This window comes from Procambarus clarkii, chromosome 47, assembly GCF_040958095.1.
Source record: "Procambarus clarkii isolate CNS0578487 chromosome 47, FALCON_Pclarkii_2.0, whole genome shotgun sequence".
NCBI lineage: Eukaryota > Metazoa > Arthropoda > Malacostraca > Decapoda > Cambaridae > Procambarus > Procambarus clarkii.
This window is the reverse complement of record NC_091196.1, coordinates 32828562-32850014: the sequence shown is the minus strand read 5'-3', so window position 1 is coordinate 32850014 and position 21453 is coordinate 32828562. Positions and strand designations below refer to the sequence as shown.

Here is a 21453-nt window from a genome sequence, read left to right as displayed (position 1 = left end):
AAAATACTCAGAACACAAGGGGCAAGAACGAAGGCAGACCCCCACCAGGTAGATAAAGAAAAATGAAAAAAAAAACGCAAGAGGACAGCATACCCAAGCGGAACAGAGCCCGCCGCCATGATTGGTAAAGACAAGCTGCACAGTACCCTGTGCCCCACCCGTGCAAAACTGCCCCATACCCTACGGCAAAGAAGGGAGACAGAACACCCGAGCACACAAAGAGCAGCCGAAAACCAAGCAGTAAACGCCCTAGCAGGGGCAGGACCCAAGGAACTTGTGGAAGGTGGCCCCATGCCCCAAGGGCAGTACTTACAGGGCACCTAAGGAAGGGAAACCTAGGCACATGCAGCCCAAGTACTGGAGAATCACTCCCGGCTCACGTACCACCTAGAAGACAGACACCACACTCTAGATACAGTGCTGAAACAACTACTGGAGCCGGAGCACATAACCGGTGCCTATAGCATCAGCCGAAGAACTGATGGGTGGATAGCCGGCGTGGGAAGTCTGGGGCTTCTCCTTACCCCTCCCGGGGAGGGGGGAGCTGCGCAGACAGTGGCGCGGTGACGTGTGACATCATACTAGTTTGCTTGTTTTCTGTTGGGGAGTTCTATTCACTAGTTCGGCTTTAGGTAGCAATTTTAACCAGAATAGGGGTTTGTTTTGGAATGCTTACCTTTCTGGATACTTGACCCGGTCGATGGCAGACATTGAATGCTTCCAACCACACGGGGGTTTCTATAGGCCATTGCTCCCCTTGCCTCTCTGAGGGGGCCAGATTTTGGCCGTGGTCCCCGGTAGGCTCTAGAACTCCATACACATGACTGATGCCAAAGTCTGACATTAGCATATCAGCCTGGTAAAAGCTCCGGGGAGCCAACGGGGCTCCCTCCAGAAAATACCTAGTGCCTATACTATAAAACGTATTTAATAAGAAAAGAAAATTTTGCATAATAAAAATGGTATCAAAATATTTTATTAATAATAATTTAGAATTTGCTTTATTAAACTGTATCATTTTAAAAGAAAGTCAAAGATTTAATTTATGATTCTGGACGGTTGAGGTCGGTGGCCTGTTACCATGTCAGGGTCCGCCGATGCCAAAACAACCCCAATACAAACCTATGGTTCTATCGACTGCCAGACCGGTATATAAGGCTCCTGATAACAGGTCTCCCAAACCAGTCAATGGAACCGGCGGATCGGTAAATAAGAGTCTGTTAAATCAAGTGGATACTGCTCAATTTAACGACCTTATTTACCAATCCGCCGGTTCTATCGACTGGTTTAGGAGACTGGTATCTGGAGCCACATATATACCGGTCTGTCGGTCGATATCTATTGACTGCCAGACCGGTACATGTGGCTCTAGATACTGGTCTCCCAAACCGGTGGATCTGTAAATAAGAGGTTGTTAAATCGAGTGGGTATTAAAAACATGAAATGGGGATAACCTTCCTTATATCACTCACATTTCAAGTAAACTATCAAGGTTGTTTTAATGCTCAGGCTTGTTGATTCATCAATGAGAACATCAATTTTGCCATTTATTTGCTTGATATGCTGGCAAATTTTATTTTTCATATTAATGTCTGTTATTAATTATCTCTGTGGCATTAGTGCAGGAATGCAATCAATCCAATGTCAACACCTTTTCCCTTTTGTAGTTCCAGTAAGCCAGAGTGATCAGAGTTTTGTCTGTCATTCTGAGCTAAATAATATGCAGAACGCAAAATTGAACTAGTTGTCTTTAGATGCGAAGCATTCATGGCATCACACAATTTTCCAAGAGCATCTTCACTAGCTACACTCTCAACATGTAAAACAGCAGTTTGAGCTTTCGATAGTTTATGATCAATAATTTTTTTTTGAGAGACTTCAAGCATGTACTTCGATCTGCTCCACAATAGGATACTTGGTACATCTGCCATGTTTAAGTCTTAAACACTTAAAAGTGAAAATTGTTACATTACTTATGTTTGTTACATTGCTTATGTTTGCACATACTTTACACCCAAGTTTATCATCCCTGAAGTCTAACCATGGATAGTTTTTTTTTTCTTGCACATTTCTTCAGCTCAAACACCTGAACACAGATACAAGTTAGACTTGTATCTAAGCACCATTACTTTCTGAATTGCACATGGATCCAGTTTAAAAATTTTTATTAGAAGCAGTTGAAACACAACTTTTGCCACTTTCACTGTTATCCTTTTCTGTTTCCTGTACATTATTATTCTTACGCTCCTATTTTTTTTTTTTTACGAAAGAAGGAAGTCATCATTGTTTGCTTAGAAGCCATGATTGGGTTGTTTGTGAGAAAAAATGCTTCTGTATCAGAGAGAAATCCATGGACAACCAGCCACCACTTTACTAATGCCACTGAAACACAGAAACAGAGTTGTCAGCTCAGTATTTCACACGATGCTAGAATCAGACCAAAGAGCACTATATTGTGTAAAGTTGTGTGTGTAGCAGTTTTGTCGTTTTATCTGCCTAGTATTTAACCCTTAAACTGCGCAACATGTCATATGACGCGTTGAGTAACTTACCGAAAAAGTGCGCATCACGTCATATGATGTGTTGGAGTACTACGCAAGATTTAAACGGCCCACGGATACACGGGGTTCACCACACCTTCATCAGGGCTCTTGTAAACAGACGCCATTTAAAAAAAAAATTGTGGGCCAAACTCCCGGGTGTTAAGGGCCTCAGTATTGAGTGAGCTACCAAGCCTGATGCACGCAGCATGAGCTCACAGCACTGCTGTTCAGCTTGTGACCACAGCATCGCCTAAAAATGCCATAATATACTTGTTCATGCTATTATGTAGCGATGATATTATTACAGAAGACCCCTGACTGTGATAAAACTGACCAGGGTTCTGATAATAGCAGGACTGTGGTGATATTTAGCGCTGTGCGCCATGGAGGGAGGAGTAATGCTGTGGGAGGGAGGGTGGTGGCAATGTCTTCTGACTGTGTGTGGCCACCTTTTATTGACTGCACTCACCATACCAGCTTAGTGGTTCGCTATGGTGAACACAAATGTAGATACTTATATATAACGTGTGTATAGAGGGTATAAACAGCAAGAGGAGAAGGTTGGGAGCCGCCATTTTGGTGAGGGCGGTGGCCGTCTGCACGACGCCACCGTGCAGACGACACGACTGTGTTGTTTACTGGTTACCACGATGGTCACAATAAAATCACATGAGACCAGAGGACATGGCAGGATGTGCAGAATACCCCCGTTGAAAAGCGGAGGTGCAACAGGTACTCTGAGAGAGAACTCTATCAACATCAGAGGCCCGAGACTGTTCAACACGCTTCCTCTACACATAAGGGGCATAACTGGCCGACCCCTCAGTGTTCAAGAGAGAACTGGATAAGCACCTCCAAAGGATACCTGATCAACCAGGCTGTGACTCATACGTCAGGCTGCGAGCAGCCGCGTCTAACAGCCTGGTTGATCAGTCCAGCAACCAGGAGGCCTGGTTGACGACCGGGCTGCGGGAACACTAAGCCCCGGAAGCACCTCAAGGTAACCTCAAGGTATGGTCTTTGGGCACCATACCAGTTTACTTGTACAAGTATGGTGAATAAAACAGGTAGATATTTATATATAATGTGTGTATATAGCGTAATAACACCAGAAACAGTATTGTTGGAGGAGAAATATTAGTGCGTCTGGCCGAGGGCGGCAGCCATCAGCTGACTGTGTGAGGTCCTACGTCTTTGTGTCTTTACTAACCATACAAGCTTAGATGTACAGTTATGGTGAACAAAACATGTAAATACTTATATATAACGTCTGTATATAAAAGCAAAAATATGCAATCCTATGCTATCTCCAATTTATTTAGATGATGCATAGATGAATCGTTTTCTGCGTTCAGTGATGATGCATCTGATACAAGTAGCATAGATGAACAGTGTTAGCGGCTTCCATGGTGGTGTTTTCCATAGATATTTTCAAGAATACCTGAATCTCTTCCTAACTGACGGACACTTTTTGAGGCTAGCTGAATCTCTTTCTGACTGATGGACACTCTTTGAGGCAAGCTGAATCTCTTCCTGTGTGGGACCATACAAAGCAATTTTTTCAAGACTACCTTACAAATTGATCTTTTTCTATAATCTTTTCAATACTACCTTATGATTTACAAGCTTGGCTACATACAACCTACAAGTACTAAAGCCAAGGGTGTATATGAGTGCATTATTTGCAAGCACACAGAATGAAGAAACAGGAAGCGAAAATTTATCTGTACCTGGTGCACTGAGAGCGAAGTCGCGGTGTGTACTATGGACTACTTCGTTGATTATTACTCGCTTCCAAAGTACTGAGTGTGTAATACAGTGTGTTACTGTGTAAATAGTGTGAAACTGTACATATTGTAATTTTAGTGAATTTTTAACAGGTAATATTGCAACAATAAACATTTATTGTGGACACATTACTGACACATGTATCACAGTTCCATGGAACTTTATGAACGTTCTACTGTATACATATTGTAAAGGATACAAATATGCATCATATACGATAAAAAAAACAAATAAAACTGCATTGGAAATACATAAAACAAATAATTGAAAATATATTTGTGGCAACACCCGGTGCTTGAATGGCCCGCACAACAGTGTCTAGGCGATTCACGCACAGGCGACCAGGCCCTGGTGACGTCACAGCGCACCTTGTCCACGTCCCCACAGCTAAAGTAAGTGGAATTTGGCATTTATTTTTACATAGACATGTTCAGGGCAGGGAATTTATCATTTTACGAAGAAAAAAGAATTATTTGGGAACACTTTATTTCATGCGCACCGGGGAAAATTCATAATAAACTCCGCGCAGCACAGTGGTTAATATTCTTCACTTATTGTGTGGACCAATCTGGCTGGTGTTTGGTTAACCCCTGCATTGCGCACCTGTTTTGGGCAAAAACTTCATAGTGCAATTGTTAAGGACATATTTTTGTTTTATAAATATTCAGGTAAAGTTAATGTCAATATGGTTCCAAACTCAACTATTTTCATTTCAAAACACAAAGAGTGATGAAAACATTAAAAAACATTAAAATATAGCCTAATTAAAAAAATAACAACTCTCAAAACGACTTTTGTTGGCTGGCGCAGTTAACCCTTAAATTGCGCATCGCATCATATGATGCTTTGACCGACTTGCAGTAAATTGCACATCGCATCATGTGATGCTTTGGAGTACTACGCAAGATTTAAAAGGCCCGCGGATACACAGGGTTCACCACACCTTCATCAGGGCTCTTGTAAACAGACGCCATTTTTTTTAAAAATCGTGGGCCAAATTCCCGGGTGTTAGGGGCCTCAGTATTGAGTGAGCTACTAAGCCTGACGCATGCAGCATGAGCTCACAGCACTGCTGTTCAGCTTGTGACCACAGCATCGCCTAAAAATGCCATAATATACTTGTTCATGCTATTATGTAGCGATAATATTATTACAGAAGACCCCTGACTGTGATAAAACTGACCAGGGTACTGATAATAGCAGGATTGTGGTGATATTTAGCACTGTGCACCATGGAGGGAGGAGTAATGCTGTGGGAGGGAGGGTGGTGGCGATGTCTTCTGACTGTGTGTGGCCACCTTTTATTGACTGCACTCACCTTACCAGCTTAGTGGTTCGCTATGGTAAACACAAAGGAAGATACTTATATATAACGTGTGTATAGAGGGTATAAACAGCAAGAGGAGTAGGTTGGGAGCCGCCATTTTGGTGAGGGCGGTGGCGTCATCTGCACGATTTATCATGTTGTTTACTGGTTACCACGATGGTCTTTGGGCACCATACCAGTTTATTTGTACAAGTATGGTGAATAAAACAGGTAGATATTTATATATAAAGTGTGTATATAGCGTAATAACACCACAAACAGTATTGTTGTAGGAGAAATATTAGTGTGTCTGGCCTTGAGGGCAGCAGCCAGCTGACTGTGAGGTCCTACGTCTTTGTGCCTTTACTCACCATACAAGCTTAGATGTACAGTTATAGTGAACAAAACATGTAAATACTTATATATAACATCTGTATATAAAAGCAAAAGCAGTACGGTGGGTGGAGAATGGTGGCAAGTCAGGTGAGGTGAGGGAGGGAAGGAGTGGCAGCCAGTGGCGGGCTGCCACTGGCTGCCACTGCCACTCAGCATACCAACTTAGGGGTTCGTTATGGTGAGCACGAATGTAGATACTTATATATAGCGCCTGTATATAGTGAATAAAAGCAAAAACAGTATTCTGGGAGGAGAATATGGGTGAGTCAGGTGACTTGAGGGAGGGCGTGAGTGGCTGGCTGGTACACGGCGGTCACTCCTCGTTACTTTTTGACTCATTATAGCAGCTTAGTGGTTCGTTATGGAGAACAAAATATGCAGATACTTATATATAAACTCTGTATATAGTGTAATAATTGACAAAGCATTTGTTCACTGTTTGATGAACATAATTGAATCAACAATATGCACACCATATTTTTAAGTACAGCGATGATTCACTCATTTTATTATATAAATATATCACACTACACACTATTGAATAATATTACAGCAAAAAAAAAACTACGAAAAATCAATCGGAGACATTGAAATACAGGCATACCTCAGAATACGAGTTTAATCCGTTCCTGGAGACGCCTCGCATTCCAAAAACTCGCATTCCGAAGTTAATTTCCCCATAAGAAATAAAGGGAAATGAATTAATCCGTTCCTGACTACCCCAAAAACCCCACATCAAACAAAATTTTTATACCTAATTTACCTAATTCATCTAAATAAACCTACAAAACTATGTTCCAGTTATTACTTACCTTGCTGTCGAGTGCTGTAGGCGTATGGAAGATGGTGAGGAGGGGGGAGGAGGAGAGGAGTTACTGTTTGGAAGGGGAGTAACACCTTGTAACACTATGGATACCACTTCTCTTTCTAAATTTTTCAAACCAGCCCCTGCTTGCCTTAAACTCTTTCTTATCTGCATCACTCGTTGCAGGGGTCTTCTTTAGAAGGTCTTCGTGCAACACCCTGGCTTTCTCACAAATAATGGCCTCCGAAACACTATCACCCCTCAACTCCTTGTCGTGTATCCAAATTAATAACAACTTTTCCACTTCAAGTATTTGTGGTCTTTGTGCCGTTAATGTTCTTACTCCTTTTGCCACTTTAGCACCCATAATCTTATTTTTCTTCTTAAGTATAGTGCATATTGTTGATGTGGCTTTGTTGTACTGCCTACAAAGTTCAACAACACGTGTACCGTTCTCATGCTTCTGAATGATCTCTTGTTTCTCCTCTATTGTCATCCTCACATGAGCTTTCTGGCCTTTATCCTTACCACTGGCTTTCTTGGGACCCATGGTGAGATATATAATAACAAATTGTATAGACAAATCACCAAAAATCCAACAAAACACTGAAAATCCGCGAGAAGAATTGATGTGGGGGTAGTCACTGAGCGCGAGACAATGGTAAACTGAGGGGCGGCGGGGCAGAGGGGCGACGATCGCCGAACCACCGCGCGCTTGGTCGGCCTGTACGCGTATCAACAAACTCGCGTCCCGAAGTAACCCTCGCCTTCCGAGACAAATTTTTGGAGTAAATACTGCTCGCCTTCCGAAAACCTCGCACACAGGGACAATCGCATTCCGAGGTACCACTGTAATTAGGTAATTATCTCTTTGTGGCAACTCTGGCCTGACAGCTGGCAAGCAACAGACCGCCTGGGACGCACGCTGAGTCAGCGCCTGTTTTTTTGCCAGACTTCCCCGCCCTATAGCGGGCAACATATGCCACTTATGATTTTTTAATTATTTTTCCCATGATCAGTGAACACAAATTAACAGGTTAGGAAGAAAAAAGAATTTTTTTGTTTTGTTTTGTATACGCCTGTGGGTGTATAGCCATGCGCCATTTAAGGGTTAAGGGGTTCATAACAACATACTGGAGTAAACGATATGGAAGAAAGTGCAGAATAGAACCAGTGAAGAGCAGAGGTGCCATAGGCACAATCAGAGAACACTATATAAACATCAGAGGTCTGCGGTTGTTCAACGTCCTCCCAGCGAGCATAAGAAATATTGCCGGTACAACCGTGGACATCTTCATGAGGAAACTAGATTGTTTCCTTCAAGGCGCACCAGACCAGCCGGGCTGTGGTGGGTATGTGGGCCTGCAGGCCACTCCAAGCAACAGCCTGGTGGACCAAACTCTCACAAGTCAAGCCTGGCTTCGGGCCAGTCTTGGGGAGTAGAAGAACTCCCAGAACCCCATCAAGCAGGTATATGCTTCACTTGTGTGGACCATTCTGGCTGGTGTTTGGTTCATATGGTTCACTTGTTGCATGGTCCACTTGGTGTGATCCAACTTGTCATATGAAGGAATGATTAATTGTAACCTGTGGTAAAGTTTTCCACCAGTTTGTGAACTCGCTGTGAACTTGCTTACGATGTCCCAACATTGTAAGCAAATCCACACATCCCTTGCTTCAGCGGACCAGAGTACACTGATCCGAGTGAGTAAATCTGGCCTGAAAAGTGTGCGACCTAGCCAGTGATTCGCCGAATCGGGGTATGTCGAATTGAGGTTGTACTGTATGGTGGAAATGAGGAACTTAAATAAAACACAGGGTACAAGACACAGTCAGGCTTAATCATACAAGAAAAACATGTAAAAGATTTGGGAATTACAGTATTTCTTCTGACGACCGAACATTTACAGAGGATGATCGAGCAAATATAGTGGTGATCAGGAAAATGAGAAAATGGATTGAGAATGTTCGTATCCAGAGACCCCATTGCATTGCTAATACTATTTAAATCACTGATGCTGTCCCATCTGGAGAAGGCTTGGTACTCCTTTCCCGCTCAAATCAGGAGAGATTTCTGAAATAGAGGGAATACAGAGAACATATTTGGTACGTACTAGTATAGACATGATAAACCACCTAAATTACTAGGATCATTTCAAAGCTCTCCAAATGTACTCCTTAGAAAGGAGACAAAAGAGATATAGAGCACCACTTGGTGTCCGAACCCCTTGGGGATGAGACCCGTCGGTTAACATGTAAGTTCGTATATGAGAAATGGAGAAAAAAAAAAAAAAAAAAAAATTTATGAAAAAACTCTAGGGGAAAAATCGACAGGTTCATAGTGTAAATGCGACCTTATTTTGTTTGTACTCGCCAATAATTGAAGTCCTGATCCGCTTATGTTGATGATCGATGTTGATGAAGCATAGTTACTTACATGGAAGAGGTGGTGGTGGATGTTGAAGTTGTTGGGTTGACTGAAGTTGTTGGGTTGACTGAAGTTGTTGGGTTGTCTGAAGTTGTTGGGTTGACTGGGTCAACATGCGATGAGCCAGGTGCAGGTGATGCAATGCAAGCTTTTTTGGAAGCCATTGCAAAAGACTCTTTAATTGACATTTGTTTCATTCCCTTTGCTCTTGTTTTTAAAAACTTCATATTCAAATTGTACTGACTCATCATGTCCTTAGTTTCATACTCGCTGTAACTTTTGAGTAATTTTCATTGCTTGGTGAAATTCACGTGCCTTTTCCACGAGCAGCCTGCCCGCCACTGGCTTCTTCGTCACCTCATGTCTCTGTTTGTACCGCTCCCACACTGCATTATCAACACTCTCCACCTTTGCTTTACTTACTACCTTTCTATTTCGTATTGCCTTATCACTTTCACTTCTAGAGAAATAGTAAAAAATGATAGGTTTAGCCTTAAGAATATCAAAAAAAGTACTTTTACTAATGCCATATTCAGCGCACACAACACTTCTCGGGACACCGCTCTCCACCTTAATTATTTCAACTTTCTTCTCAAATGTCATCACTGACCTCTTTCTTTTACGTAACCCACTTGTAGATGCTTTCACTGACACAATGCATGCATTTGGAGTCGACATGGTGCACGGATGTTCCTTGATTGTGCTGATATGTAAAATAAAGTTATGGAATGTACACTCCAGTCTTGTGACAAATTCAAACAATGGGAACGTGAATCTGTGATGTCACAGGGTAGCAGGCACCAGAGTGGTGGCGCCCGACACGGTCAGTGGGCAAACTAAACCATCTCCCACCCACCCACCCACCACCACGGGCCAGCGCGACGCTTGGCAGACCGCTTCCTCACCCGAACTTGGTTCGTGTAGGGTAACACCAGCATCGGCCAGCGTGAAGCTTGGCGGACTACTTCCTACCTGAACTTAGTTCGTGTAGCGTGACTCCCTAACCCCAATCAGGAAACTGGAAGTTTTGGATAACTAAAGTTCGGGAACCAAGTGGTGCTCTGTATAAAATAATATATACATGGAAAATACAGGAGGGCCAGGTCCCAAATCTACACAGTAAAATAACATACTGGATTGAAAGATATGGAAGGAAATGTAGAATAAAACCAATGAGGAACAGAGGTGCCATAAGCACAATCAGAGAGCACTGTCTGAATATCAAAGGTGTACAGCTGTTCAATACCCACCTGATAAGCACTAGAAATTTATCCGGAGCAAAGTTGAGCTTCTTCAAGAACCAATTAGATAAGTTCTTACAAGAAGTGCCAGACCAACCAGGCTGTTGTAGATATGTGGACCTATGGGCAGCTGCAATCAACAGCCTGTTGGACCAAGTTAACACCAGTTGAGCCTGTTCGCAGGTCAGATTCAGTTAATAGAAGAACTCCTGAGACCCTTTCCAGTTAGAGGTAAGAGATCATGCTAGATCTAAACAGGCCACATGGCCTGCTGAAGCGCAAGGTGACCCGAATAAATAAAATGCCACCACCACCTGCCACAGGAGAGAGGAGGTTGAGGTCCAGCCCTGGTGGACTCGGTCATGTCTACCAGGGCTGGAACCACAGGTCACAAAGCCTCTGCATCCAGAGCATATCCCCCCCCCCCCTGAAGCTACATCCTCATAGAGATGCTCAGCAAACCCCTCGACAAGGACCCAGACACACTAGGCTGCAGCCAGGTGCAAACATTCTCTGTGGTCATCTGCAATAAAAGCCCAAGAAAACATAGATGGGGGCACAGGGAGCTGCCACTTGCCCACATCCTTGGGAAATGCCAGAGCAAACATGCAGGACTTCCATCAGTGCAGAGAGCTAGTAAGAACACACCTTGCAGAACATGTGAATAGCATGGGAAATTGAGTCGTACTTAGAAAAATCTGAAAGAGAGTGTAAGAGAGAGACCCAAGTGTAAGGAGAAATAGCAGTGATATTGAGAGAGTCCCTTGTGTAGGGAGAAATAGCAGTGTTAAATGTTGAAAAACAGCCTGGAACTCTGACCCCTTTCAGATGCACAGAGCATCATCTCAACAGGAAAATGTAATCTCCTAAAAAAACCAATGTAAACAAAAGGGATAAAATGGTTAAGAAAAAGCAGATTCCATGCAAGAAAATATAGTGAAACAACAGTGTTAAATGTAGAAAAACATTATATGACATATACATTTCCCAATACTTCATATATATGACATGTATAGGGAGGGGACATTATTGGAAGCAGGCAGGGACATGTGCAAGACCCTATCAGTCGCTTGGGAGAGGGAGGCAGTGAGAATCAGACCAGTGTTGTGGATGGTCTCCAACAAATACGATAAGTAATTACCTAAGTATAGTTACCTAAGTGTAGTTACATGATGAGAGCTACGCTCATGGTGTCCCGTCTTCCCAGCACTCTTTGTCATATAACGCTTTGAAACTACTGACGGTCTTGGCCTCCACCACCTTCTCACTTAACTTGTTCCAACCGTCTACCACTCTATTTGCAAAGGTGAATTTTCTTATATTTCTTCGGCATCTGTGTTTAGCTAGTTTAAATCTATGACCTCTTGTTCTTGAAGTTCCAGGTCTCAGGAAGTCTTCCCTGTCGATTTTATCAATTCCTATTACTATTTTGTACGTAGTGATCATATCACCTCTTTTTCTTCTGTCTTCTAGTTTTGGCATATTTAATGCTTCTAACCTCTCCTCGTAGCTCTTGCCCTTCAGTAGTGTGTGTGTGTGTGTAATTACACAGTGTAGTTACAGGATGAGAGCTACGCTCGTGGTGTCCCGTCTTCCCAGCACTCTTTGTCATATAACGCTTTGAAACTACTGACGGTCTTGGCCTCCACCACAGTGCAAGTATTGTGCAGTACTACTAAGTACTACTACTAAGTACTACTAAGAACTACTACTAAGTACTACTACTAAGTACTACTACGACTACTAAGTACTACTAAGTAAATACTAAGTGCAGTATTATAGATGTTTATAGCGGTGCTTCCCCTTTTCTTTATGAGTTAGAGATAGGAATTTGTGGAAATAAAGATTTTTGGAACCATGTGTGTTGGGAGGGAGAGAGGTGTGTTGTTAATTTAGGTGTATGTGGTCAGCTGTGTGTCACATGGGGGTTATCCATATTTTTTTGTATATCCATTTGTAAACCCAGGCCCTTTGTAGTGACCTAAGAGGAGTGGAATGGAGTAATGACCCTAAGTCCCAGGTTGTAGAGGGAGAAGGAACCTCCCCCCCCCCCCCTCCTTTTTGTCTGTATCAATCCTGTGGTGGATCCAAGTACACCCCCCCCCCCTCCTTTTTGTCTGTATCAATCCTGTGGTGGATCCAAGTACACCCCCCCCCTCCTGTTTTAAGAAGTGTGAGGAAATCTGGTATTTTGTTAAATAAAATCCTTTTTGTAAAATTGTACCCCAAGGTGTATTTCTTGTCCCATGTAATTAGAACTGGTGATTATTACTATATAGACCCCTGCAACTCCACTATTTATAAGAAAGTAAGAGCGGGTGTTGTTAGCAATACTTTAGGGTACGGCTTTCAATCACGTACCTTACAAGAGCTCATCTCCTGCCAGGCAAGTATACATAATGATAGAACCCTTGACAAGACCCCAAGGAAAGAATAGGGTTGTCAGCCAGCCAGGATAAGCCCAAGACTCAAACTGTAACCAAAAAGAGATGGACCCGATGTCAAAAGAGACAGGGTTCATTGTAGAAAGGAGGTCCGAACTTCACAGGTGGTTCTAAAGCAAATACACTTCAACCACTAAATGCAGTGTGGGGTAGGATGGAAACCTGCAGAAAAATTACTGAGGAGCCAGACAGCTAAATGGATAGCGCTCAGGATTCGTAGTCCTGAGGTTTCGGGTTCGATCCCGGTGGAGGTGGAAACAAATGGGCAGAGTTTCTTTCAACCCTGATGCTCCTATTCACCTAGCAGTAAATAAGTACCTGGGAGTTAGACAGCTGCTATGGGCTGCTTCCTGGGGATGTGTAACAAAAAGGAGGCCTGGTCAAAGACCGGGTTGCAGGGACGCTAAGCCTTGAAATCATCTCAAGATAACCTCAAGATCCAAGTTGCCTAATGGGACTTGGAAAACTGAAAGATCCAACTCATACTTGGTATAAGAAAAATGAACCCCTGCAACATAAGATCCTCCACAGTGGGAATAAGAACAAATCACGCTGAAAGGCACCTAAGGGCACTCCTCTGTCTTCCCCTAACCCTGGAAGCTTGCAGTTGAAGCTCCGGTGCAGAGCCTAAGTCCTCACCCAACACCTGAGACAGAAAGTTGTCCTCCCAAGGACTTGGGACCAGGCAATGGTTGTGAAGGTAAGCACCTCAAAACCCTGGCAGGACTGGAAAGCTCCCCAGGATTTCACCCCTGCCACTGATGTAGAAGGGACCACCCCCGCAGAAGGCTCGGCTACTTACACCCAGAGTTAAGCCCTGGTGCAACTCTGAAACTCTCAAACACTTCTGTGCTGGAACCAGTGGAATGACCAGAAGCAGGATAAAACACTTGTAGGGAAAGGAAGAGGAGGTGCAGTCCAAATCCAAGTAGAGATCATAAATGCCTCCATTTCCAGGTCCCTAAAAAAACTAGAGGGCCAATTGTGTGACTATTAGCATATCAATATGCAATGAATGCTTCACATGGGCAACCTTAGCCCATAAAACAGCTGTTGCCTGGGAAATCTCCAACTGGGAGACAAAGTCTGTCAATGCAGAGAGCTAGTAAGAACACGTCTAACAGAACATGAAAACTGAACACAGTTGTAAACATCTCTGACCCAACAGGCAGAATGGTGGAGGCAGAAAGAATGACCCCCTCAAAATGCAAGACTGGGCTCGCAGGGGCCGCTCCATAAGAACTATGTCAGAGACCGAGTATGATTCCAAGGGCAAGAAGGAAATCCAAGTGGGTACGTGGACACTGGGCCACTCCGTGAATGAACAGCCATCAACCATTGGCTAATGACTCTGGTATGGAAGGCGACTGCAGCGACCCTGTTTACAAGGCATCCCTTGTGAACACACTCATGAACCCCATTGTACTACAACACAACCAAAGAACATGCCTGATTGAGGGGCCAGCAGAAGAAATAATTCCCCTGAGCAGCACAAGGTGAGGCTTCTCCACTCTGGTGAGCCAGCCTCATAGAGACAAAGAACGCACCAGAAAAGGTAACTCTGGCTATTCAAGAGCAGAGCTAATGAGCACTCAAGGAAGAAAACCAGAGTACATGCAGCCCAAAACACATCAAGAGTTGACCGCACACAACAAACTGCAATCGAAACTTGCATGTGAAGCTACACTAAAATTGGAAACAATACAACAAAGCAAATGGCCCTTCACAGGACAAGGAAGTCCAGAGAAGGCCAGCACTTAGCTTGAAGCTTTGGGGCTTACCCCACAAGCTGGCATGACTGGAAGTCACCACAAGTTGGTGTGGTGACATCACCATCAAGAACAGATCTGACTTGGGGAGACTGCTGGAGCTGGGACCAGGCCACCTGGTGATGGTAATCAGTGCTAACAAGTTTCAAACACGTTTCAGTGAATCCCTTGTTTTGTGTGATTCGTTTCTAGTAGTTTGACAATTTTTTGAGGCATGTTTTATGTTCGAGATTTTGTTTTATGTGAACCCTCCAGTTTACAGAAAAGCAGTTGGCCCAGATGAAGTTTTGCCTAGGGTTCTGAGAGAATGCACATCTGAGCTGAGCACTCCACTTCAATTAATTTTCAGGCATTTTTTTGTACAGGATTCTTGGTAGATACTGTATGTGGAAAAAGGGAAACATAGTTCCAATCTACAAAAATGGTAGATGAGAAACCTCACTTAACTGTCGACTTGTACTGTTGACTAATGTCATAGTAAAATCACTAGAAAAAAATTATTAAAATCAAATGAGTAAAGTACCTTGAGAGAAATGGTATTTGAAGAGGAAGATCCTGTGGAAAATCTATTCAGTTTTAATGATAGAGCTGAAAGAGATTTTACAGGAAAGAGATGGCTGGAATAATTACATTTATCTGTATCTAAAAAAGATTACATTTATCTGTATCTAAAAACAGTCCCGCATAAGAGCAAGTTCTGGAAACTAATTTCCTGGAGAGGGGTGACAGAGAGACTTCTGACACGGATGAAAAATTTTCTAACTGATAGAAAAATGAGTTTGGTAATCACACACACATACACCCTTTTGTTAGGCCAAAGCTAGAATATGCAGCGGTTGTGTGGTGCCCATATCTTAAGAAGCACATCAACGAACTGGAAAAGCTGCAAAGACATGCTACTAAGTGGCTCCCAGAACTGAAGGGCAAGAGCTACGAGGAGAGGTTAGAGGCATTAATTATGCCAAAACTAGAAGACAGAAGAAAGAGAGGTGATATGATCACTACATAGAAAATAGTAACAGGAATTGATAAAATCGATAGGGAAGATTTCCTGAGACCTGGAACTTTAAGAACAAGAGGTCATAGATTTAAAGTAGCTAAACACAGATGCCGAAGAAATATAAGAAAATTCACTTATGCAAACAGAGTGGTAGACAGTTGGAACAAGTTAGGTGAGAAGGTGGTGGAGGCCAAGACCGTCAGTAGTTTCAAAGCGTTATATGACAAAGAGTGCTGGGAAGACGGGACACCACGAGCGTAGCTCTCATCCTGTAACTACATTTAGGTAATTACACTTAGGTAATTACACACACACTTATCAGACTGGAAAAACTTTGAGTGGCATACCACAGGGTTCAGTTTTAGCACCAATAATGTTCTTTGTCTATTTAAATGGTCTTCCAGAAGGAATCTAGAATTATGTGAACATATTGACTGATGTAACCAAACTACAAGGGAAGATAAGAAACTTGGGTAAATGCCATGCCCTTGATGAAGACCTGGACAAAATAAGTGTATGAAGCAACACTTGGCTGATTGAATTTAACCCCTAGACAGCAGCTATGAAAAAACTAGTGTTGAATGTAATGGAATGCTAGTTTCTGGGTAATCCCCAGAAGCTCCCTGAAGTTAGCTGACTGATTAAGTGCTATACTTCTTGGAGTCATCAGTCGCAGATTAAGTGCCATACTTCTTGGAGTCATCAGTCGCAGAGTTCTTGTATGCCTATTGGGAGCTGTGAGCCAGAACCCTGCCCTCTCACAAAGAGGCAGGGGGCAATGGCTCATGAACACTTTAAATGTGAAGTTTATCATTTTGGCATTGACAGGGGGAAGTTATCAAGAATGGTAGACTACTACCATAACATAACAAACTACTACCTAGTAGAAAAATGCAACCTACGCTCTCAAAATATCAAAAGAACAAACAGGTGCAGGTACTTACCTAATTGTGCTTGCGGGGGTTGAGCTCTGGCTCTTAGGTCCTGCCTCTCAACTGTCGATCAGCTAATGTACAGGTTCCTGAGCCTACTGGGCTCTATCATATCTACACTTGAAGCTGTGTATGGAATCAGCCTCCACCACATCATTTCCTAATGCATTCCATTTGTCTATTACTCTGACTCTGAAAAAATTCTTTCTAACATCTCTATGGCTCATTTGGGCACTAAATTTCCACCTATGTCCCCTAGTGCGTGTGCCCTTTGTGGTAAATAGTCTGCCTTTATCTACCCTATCAGTTCCTCTGAGAATCTTGTATGTTGTAATTATGTCCCGTCTAACTCCCAGTGACGTGAGGTTTAATTCCCGTAGTCTCTCCTCATAGCTCATACCCCCCAGTTCGGGTACTATGGTGGCAAACCTTTGAACCTTTTTTAGTTTAGTCTTATGCTTGACTAGATATGGATTCCATGCTGGAGCCGCATACTCCAGGATTGGTCTGACATATGTGGTATACAAAGTTCTGAAAGATTCCTTACACAAGTTTCTAAAGGCCATTCTTATATTAGCCAATCTGGCATATGCCACTGATGTTATCCTCTTGATAGGAGCTTCAGGGGGAGAGGTCTGGCGTGATATCAACCCCTAGGTCTTTTTCTCTCTCTCTATCTCTGACTCTTGAAGTATTTCATCTCCCAATTGATACCTTGTATCTGGTCTCTTGCTCCCTACACCTATCTTCATTACATTGCATTTGCTTGGGTTAGACTCTAACAACCATTTGTTCGACCATTCCTGCAGCTTGTCCAGGTCTTCTTGCAGCCTCAAGCTGTCCTCCTCATCTGTCTTAATCCTTCTCATAATTTTGGCATCATCAGCAAACATTGAGAGGAATGAGTCTATACTCTCGTGAGAGATCACTTACGTATATCAGAAACAGGATAGGTCCGAGTACAGAGCCCTGTGGGACTCCATTGGTGACTTCACACCAATCTGAGGTCTCACCCCTCACTGTGACTCTCTGCTTCCTATTGCTTAGGTACTCCCTTATCCACTGGAGCGCTCTACCAGTTACTCCTGCCTATTTCTCCAGCTTATGCATCAGCCTTTTATGGTGTACTGTGTCAAAGGCTTCCGACAGTCCAAAAAAATGCAGTCCGCCCATCCTTCTCTTTCTTGCTTAATCTTTCTCACATGATCGTAGAATTCTATTAAGCCTGTAAGGCAAGATTTACCCTCCCTGAACCCATGTTGATGGGTTGTCATGAAGCCCCTTCTCTCCAGATGTGTTACTAGGTTTTTTTTCTCACGATCTTCTCCATCACCTTGCATGGTATACAAGTTAAGGACACTGGCCTGTAGTTCAGTGCTTCTTGCTGTCAACCTTTTTGTATATTGGGACTACATTAGCCGTCTTCCATATTTCTGGTAGGTCTCCCGTTTCCAGTGACCTACTATACACTATGAAGAGTGGCAAGCAAAGCGCTCCTGCACACTCTTTCAATACCCACGGTGAGATTCCGTCCGGGCCAACAGCCTTTCTCACGTCCAGATCCAACAGGTCATCATGAGGTCTTGACCTCATCTTTTGTAATTTTGAACCCTTCCAAGGCCGCCTGGTTTACTGCCACCTCTCCTAGCGCAGTGACCTCTCCTTGTTCTATTGTAAAGACCTCCTGGAACCTCTTGTTAGAGTTCTACACACACCTCTGTCATTCTCTGTGTACCTGTCCTCACCCGTTCTAAGTTTCATCACCTGTTCCTTCACTGTTGTTTTCCTCCTGATGTGACTGCGTAGAAGCTTTGGTTGGGTCTTGGCTTTATTAGCTATATCATTTTCATACTTTTTCTCAGCTTCTCTTCTCACACTAACATACTCGATCCTGGTTCTCCGGTATCTCTCTCTACTGTCTGGTGTTTTGTTATTTTGGAAGTTCCTCCATGCCCTTTTGTTCAGTTCCTTTGCTATCATACGTGCCCTGTTAAACCACGGATTCTTCTTTTGCTTCTCATTTTTTTTTCTGTCGGGCCGGGATAAACCTGTTTACTGCTTCCTGACACTTTTGGGTGACATAGTCCATCATGTCTTGTATGGAATTGGTTGTGTGTTCTGTGTCCCATGGTATTTGATTTTGTATTTTTGGTATTTTAATTCCTAGCGTATTACAATTTGATACCCTAGGAATTTTCTCATCTCATAATTTCCCTTTCGGTATGCCAGCCCTTTGTTTCCCAGTTCTTTTTTGGGGGGAGATAATTCCTAGCTCTACCAGGTACTCAAAGATCAATACACTGTGATTACTCATTCCCAAGGGGTCTTCCAACTTAACTTCCCTTATATCCAACTTATTTAGGTGTTGCTGTGCGGATGTGTGCTTACTCGTAGATAACGCTCGACTGATTTTTGCGCTTGCTGCGGGTGGCACGTCAGGCTTTTTTACCTTATATGCATATATCCCTTTAGAGAATTGTATTGTGAACAATTTGATACTGGAATGAACGACGTAGAATGAAAATTGCAGTGAGAAAACTGAACAGACTATACACATTTTAGTGGTCGTTTGCGGCTGGGTGCTCAATCGCGGGTAATGCATAGTCGATTTTCAGGTTTGTTGCAGGTGGCACGCCGGGCGTTTTGATCTTATATGCATATATATATCTCCCTTTAGAGAATTTTATTGCGAACAATTTGATACCAAAATGAACAAAGCAAAACGAAAATTGACGTGAGAAAACTAAAAAGAGCATAGACATTTTAGTGCGGTTGCACACTCACGGCTAACGCTAGGCTGATTTTCAGGTTTGCTGTGGGTGGCATGCCAGGCTTTTTGACCATATATGCATATACCCCGGTAGGGAATTCTATTGCGAACAATTTGATACAAAATAAATGACGTAACACGAAAATTGATGTTATCCAACTGAAAAGAGTATACACATTTGTGTGCGGGTGTGCCAATGGGTGCTTGCTCACTGGTAATGCTTGGCCAAATTTCGGCTTTGGTGCGGGTGGGGCGCACCGGGCTTTTGGACCTTATATGCATATACCCTTGTAAGGAATTCTATTGTGAACAAATTGATACCAAAATGAACGATGTAGCACAAGAATTGTGGTGAGAAAACTGAAAAGAGTATACAGTACTCATTTATTGCTGTTGCATGCTCACGGGTAATGCTTGGACAATTTTTGGATTTCGTGTGGGTGGCATGTCGGGCTTTTGTACCTTATATGCATATACCCTTGTAGGGAATTCTATTGCGAACGATTTTATACCAAAATGAATGATGTACAGTGGTACCTCCATTTACGAATTTAATCCATTCCCAGAGGCAGGTCATAACTCGAAAATTCGTTAATCAAAATTAATTTTCCCATAAGAAATAATGTAAATTATTATTATTATAATGTAAAATAATTAATCCATTCCACGCTTTCAAAAATATTAACCTCAAAATACATTTCATACATAATACACACATATTTTGTACTGTAGTATGTACAAGTTATAGCTGACCTTTATCGATGACTCTTGTTGGCATATGGAAGTTGGTGAGGAGGGGAGGAGGAGAGGTGTTACTGTTTGGAAGGGGAGTCCCCCTTCTATTATAACATCAGGCAGTGATGACTTCTCTCTGGTACTCTCTTCTATGTTTTGCAGGCATACTACTATGACCTGGTTGTGACTCACTGCTTCCTTGTCTTACTAAGATTCTATCTAAAGACACTTCTTTTTTCCAACATTTTAAAAATTGTCTGTAGTGAGACATCACATTGTCATTTAAAAGGTCAATGCAATGGCCTGCTACAGCTTTATCTGGGTGAGTTTTTTCAACAAAACTTTGCAGTTCTTCCCATACTTTACACATTTTCTTAATGAGGAAGGGACATCTCTGTTCACAACTATTTCTTAGGTTAAACCTTACCACTGACTTTCTTGGGACCCACGGTGTGATATATTATAATTACTTTTCTGGGGGGAGCCCCTTCGGCTCCCCGGAGCTTATCCAGGCTGATGTGCTAATGTCAGATTTTGGCATCAGTCATGTGTATGGAGTTCTGTGGGCCTACTGGGGACCATGAGCCAGAACCTGGCCCCCTCAGAGAGGCATGGGGAGCAATGGCCTATAGAAACCCCCGTGTGGTTGGAAGCATTCTATGTCTGCCATCGACCGGGTCAGGCACCCAGAAAGTTTGCAGCTCCCCCCTCCCCCAGGAGGGGGAAGGGGGAGCCCCAGACCCATGCCCGGCTATCCACCCTTCAGCTCTGAAGCTGATGCTATAGGCACCGGTCGTGTGCTCCGGCTCCAGTAGTTGTTTCAGCACTGTACTTAGTGTGTGGTGACTGTTTTCTGGGTGGTGCATGAGCCGGGAGTGATTCTCCAGTACTCGGGCTGCATGCGCCTAGGGTTTCCTTCTCTAGGTGCCCAGTAAGTATTGCCTTTGGAGCTTAGGGCCACCTTCCCCAAGTTCCTTGGATTCTGCCTCTGCTAGCCCATTTACTGCTTGGTTTTCGGCCGCCCTTTGTGTGCTCGGGAGTTCTGTCTCCCTCGTTCGCCTTAGGGTGACGCACTGCACTGGTAGGGACGCAGGGTGCTGCGCAGCTTGTTTTCACCTATAACAGTGGCCAGCAGTGTTCCGCCTGGGTACGCAGTCCTCTTATGGGGTTTTCTTTTTCTTTTTGTTTTGTAACGGGAGGTGGCGGAAATGGCTCTCTCTTGTCCATTATTCCATCCCCCAGTTAACTAACGAAGCCCGGGGAAACAGCTCTCTCTTGTCCATTATCCCGTCCTCA

General features: G+C 43.3%; 1 protein-coding gene across 15 annotated transcripts in view; it reads left to right on the top strand.

Moving 5' to 3' along the window:
* Window positions 1-21453, top strand: part of LOC123762900 (single-stranded DNA-binding protein 3) — an 871787-nt gene that overhangs the window by 525236 nt on the left and 325098 nt on the right. The gene's annotated exons all lie outside the window — the stretch shown is intronic.